Below are 4,882 nucleotides of genomic sequence, written 5' to 3' on the forward strand. Positions count from 1 at the left end.
ACAACCACCTTCTGTGGGCAAGCCAATTCTGGATCCACAAAGCAAGGTCTCCTTGGATCCTTCTGAATGAGCCTCACATGGGGAACCTTATCAAATGCCTTACTGAAATCCATATACACCACATCCACTGCTCTACCTTCATCAATGTGTTTTGTTAAATCCTCAAAGGATTCAATCAGGCTCGTAAGGCATGACCTGCCCTCGCCATGCTGATTATCCCTAATCAGACTATGTCTCTCCAAATGCTCATAAAACCAGTCTCTCAGGATCTTCTCCAGCAATGTATTTGGAGAAAGGTGTACAGATTTGGCTTCCTTATTTCAGGAAGGATGTTAATGTATTGGAAGTAGTTCAACCAGATTCCTACCTGGGACTGGTGGACTGTCCTAAGAGCAGGTACAAGGTGAGCCCAGTTCATCAGGCTGGCTTTGTATCTCCTGGCACTTGGAAGAGTGAGAGGGATTTGGTTAAAACATGAAGTCCTGAGGGGTGGTGTCATGGGACATTTCCTCTCATGGAGAATCAAGAACCAGGATATCCATCTGATATTTATTTATTTATTTACAGTGACAGGTCCTTCTAGCCCAACAAGCCAACAACACCCATGTGACCAATTAACCTACTAATGTGTACATCTTTGGAATGTGGGAAGAAGCTAGAGCCTGTGATCATGGGGAAAATGTACAAAACCTTTACAGACAGTGGCTGCTGGAACTGTAATAGTGTTACACTAATCACTACACCGCCACATAAAGTAAGGGATCACCCAGTTAGGAAAGGGGTAAGGCAATAAATTTTGTTTGATTGAGGATGACTCTTTGAAACTCTTTTCCTCAAAGTGTAAGGGAAGCAGTCTTGGAATATTTTTAGAAAAGGGATAAAAGGCTATAGGGAATAGACAGGAATATTGAGCGAGTGTCAAATCAATCAAGGAGTCATTCACTAATACAACATGCCCAACCAGTTCATGCCAAAGCAAGAGTGCTGTCTTTTGCAGACAGTTTGAGGACTGAGGGGTCTCCTCTTGCACCTAATCTGTGTGTCTGTACAAAACTGATTATGCCTGTATGTAGTAAAACCTTTACAAGAATCAAGAGGAACTTTTTTAAAAATGGCAAGCCACATCATTTGTCAAACAGTGACCATCTCCAGCAATAGAAATAGAGTAGTCTCTGGCACATGGAAGCTGCTGCTTGTACCATTTACAAGGGCAAAACTCAATAACACACAATCTACTGATAGAACTCAGAGGCTCAAGCAGCATCAGTTGGAGGAAAGGAACTGTTGATATCTTGGACAGCAGACATCTTCCAGCGGTTTATACTTTGCTCCCGATTCCAGCATTTGCAGCCTTCCATGACTTCAAAACTCAATATCCTGCAGTCAGTGTCCTGCCACTCCAAAGCCTTTCCACCATCGACAAGGCACAAGTCAGCTGTGTGACGGAACACTCGCCATTGCCTGGATGAGTGTCGGTCCATCAATTCCCAAGAAGCTTTGACACCACCTAGGACAAAGCAGTTCCTTTGACTGCCATCCCAGCCACCACCCAAAACTTGTGTTCATTTCTGGTTACTTCATTGTGGAAGCTTTAGAAAGGGTGCAGATGAGATTTGCTAGAATGCTGCCTGGTTTAGAGAGTATGTCTTATGAGGATACATTGAGTGAGCTAGGTATTTTCTCTTTGGGGGAAAGGAGGATGAAAGGACTTGATGGAGATATGCAAGATGGTAAGAGGCACAGATAGATTGGACATCCAGAGACTTTTTCCTAGGGTAGCAATGGCTAATACAAGGGGACAACATTTTAAAGTGATTGGAGTGAAGTATAATGAAGGTGTCAGAGACAGTTCTTTTTTTACAAAGAATGGTGGGTTTGTGGAACACACAGCAGTGGTAGAGGCAAAGATATGAGGGATATTTAAGAGACACTTAGACATACTGAAAATGTAGGGCTATGTGGGAGAAGATGGTTAAATTTATCTTAGAGTAGGTTAAAAGGTCAGCACAACATTGTGGACTGAAGGGCCTGTACTGTTGTTCTATATTCTATAACTCTCAATTCCTCCACCTCTGCGGTTACGTACTCAAGCTACTCCGACACCACCTTCCGAACCCAACACCATAGAGGACAGGGGCACGATACGTTCTTCAGTGTCACTGGGTCTAAATCCCGAAACTCCCTCCCCAACAGTAGACCATAATTCCATAAGACCTAGGGGCAGAATTAGGTCTCAGGAACGCATTCACCAGAAGAACTGCAGTGGTTCAAGAAGGGTGCTCAACCCACCTTCTCAAGGGACAGTTAGGGAGAGGTAATATCTACTGGTCTTGCCTTTCATGTTTAGACCGTGGAAAGTGAATAGATAAAAACAAAACTTTAACTCGAATCCAGAGAAACAAATGAGATGAAAACTTCCCGTGGGTTCTGGTGTGAGTGATCACGCATCATTCCTGGAGACTCTTAAATAAATACTGCGGTTTGGAAGTGGACAGTGGTCCCAGATATGATGTAGAACCCCTCAGCACTTTGATCACAGTCAATCTGCCTGCCCCATGGATCTTACCACTCTGTTTGTCTTTGCTAATCCACAATAGGGCACCAGCAATTCGAATCCTACATTTACAGATCATGGCCTTAATTTCCAGCTTGTTAAATTAAATTACTGAAACTATGCTTTAATTTGACGGCTTAATTTATCGTTGCAGTAAATCATCATGTAAGCTCGTGGAAAATGCCACATTAATAGCTCAGTAATGGCTAAGTGGAGCTAATTCACAGTTATTTCATAATAGTACACCCTTCCAGACAATTATGGCCATTTTCCCCCTAATCACAACACACCATCTGGTAACAATTGTGAGTGATTTATCGTCGGTGTGTTGTAAGACCACAGAAAGAGTTGCTCAGCTTAAAGCAATCAAACAAAATGATACAAGAAGATGAGGCTAGTAGTCACTCAGACTTCAGGAGTTAAGAGGTTAAGGAAGTTAGTTGTGTGAAACCTAACTGGTTGAGATTGCCTGATTTCTCATTGTTGCCAGTTTTTGTGGCTTTTTACAATAATACCTGGACTTTCTTCCAAGAACCAGGCAAACCCCAACTCTGTAATAAAGTTTGTACCAAAAACAGACATAAACCATAAATGCTAGACCAGACCCTTGTCATAAAAGTCCAGACTCTTCCAGATGGAGAATAAAGAATATTAACCACTCAGTTTCTAACATTCAATAATAATATTTTGTGTCACGGAGAGATACCGCAGGGAATCAGACCCTTAACTACCCGTCTGTATCAACTGGAAGGCATAGGTTTAAGATGAGAGGGGAAAGATTTAATAGGAAAGTGAGGGAAAAGACTTTTACACAGAGGGTGGTATGCATGTGGAATGAGCTGACAGAGGAAGTGGCAATAACAACTTTAAAAAGAGAGTTGGACAGGTGTAGAACGTCAAAGGCTGGATAGGGCATCTTGGGTGGCATGGATCAGTTGAGCCGAGAGGCCTGTTTCCACACTGTATGGCCCACCAAGCACCCACTTACACTAATGCAGCGTGGATACCACCACAATCCCATCATCCCACAATCACACACACAAAGGGCAATTCACAGATGCCAATTAACCCTTCAACCCTGCGTGTCTCTGGGATGTAGAAGGAAACCAGAGCACCCTGGAGCTGGGGGTGGGGGAAGCCCAGTCACAGAGAGAATATGCGAACCCCACACAGACGACACCTGGGGTCCGGATTGAACCCAGATCTCTGGAGCTGTGAGCCAACAGCTCTACCCACTGCATCACTGTGCCATCTCTAAGTCATCAACTCATAAAGCACTCCAGCACAGAAACAGGCTCTTCAGCCCATCTAGTCTGTGCTGAACTGCTATTATGCCTAATCCCATCGATCCATATCTGGACCATAGCCCTTCTGTCCATGTACCCAACCAAACTGCACTTAAATATTGTAATCAAACCCACATCACCACTTCTGCTTGCAGCTCATCTTACACCCTCTGAGTGAAGAGGTTCCCCTTAAAAATTCACCTTTCATCCTTTCACTAGTCTCATCCAAGCTTAGTTAGAAAAAGCCTCTGCATTTGCCTAATTTTGTATACTTCTATCAAATTTCTCCTCATTCTCCTATGCTGCAGGAGAAGCAATATCCTGATATTACTAACCAGCCCTGACAACCAGATTCAGTGATTATTGTTCCTTTAATAATGAACTGTCAGAACACTGGGAATTGTCACAGACTAGAGATCTTGCAGAGAGAATCTTGGGAGAGGAACAGACTGGAGTTTTCCCTGGGCATCGTGTTCAAATGAGTGGGGAATGCATTCGTATCAAATTCCAGAGTCTGTTTTTTTTACACACACACAAGCCTTGCATATTTATTTCAAGCAGATTAAAATATCAGGCAAAAGAACTTGATCCTGGCTTATTAAGAACTGGGATGGTAATTTATCATGGTGTAAATTCACAAACTTGTCAAAACATCCCTCAATTTAAAGTTCGAGTTGGAGCTTCAAAAATAAACCAGAACTGAACTACAAATAGTTTCAGAAAGCAAACTTCTCTTACAGTTACCCACTGACAACAACGTCAGCTTCCTCTCCTGAAGAAGAGACAGAGATTATAACTGACAACTCTTCTATTACATTTATGGCATGTTAAGAGGTCCAGGCTCAGTCTATAAGAGGGCATTAGAATGGATTTATAATCCACCTCTCCCTTGTGTATTTATCCAGCTGCTCTTTAAACCCATCACCTCTTCTTCACAACCCCTTCCTATTTAGCTCTAAGACGATCCCTCTACACCAATGATACAGTCTCAGCAACATTCGCATGAATCGCCTTTGCATTCTTTCCCAGCTTAATGCTATCT

Source organism: Hypanus sabinus, chromosome 1 (assembly GCF_030144855.1).
Source record: "Hypanus sabinus isolate sHypSab1 chromosome 1, sHypSab1.hap1, whole genome shotgun sequence".
NCBI lineage: Eukaryota > Metazoa > Chordata > Chondrichthyes > Myliobatiformes > Dasyatidae > Hypanus > Hypanus sabinus.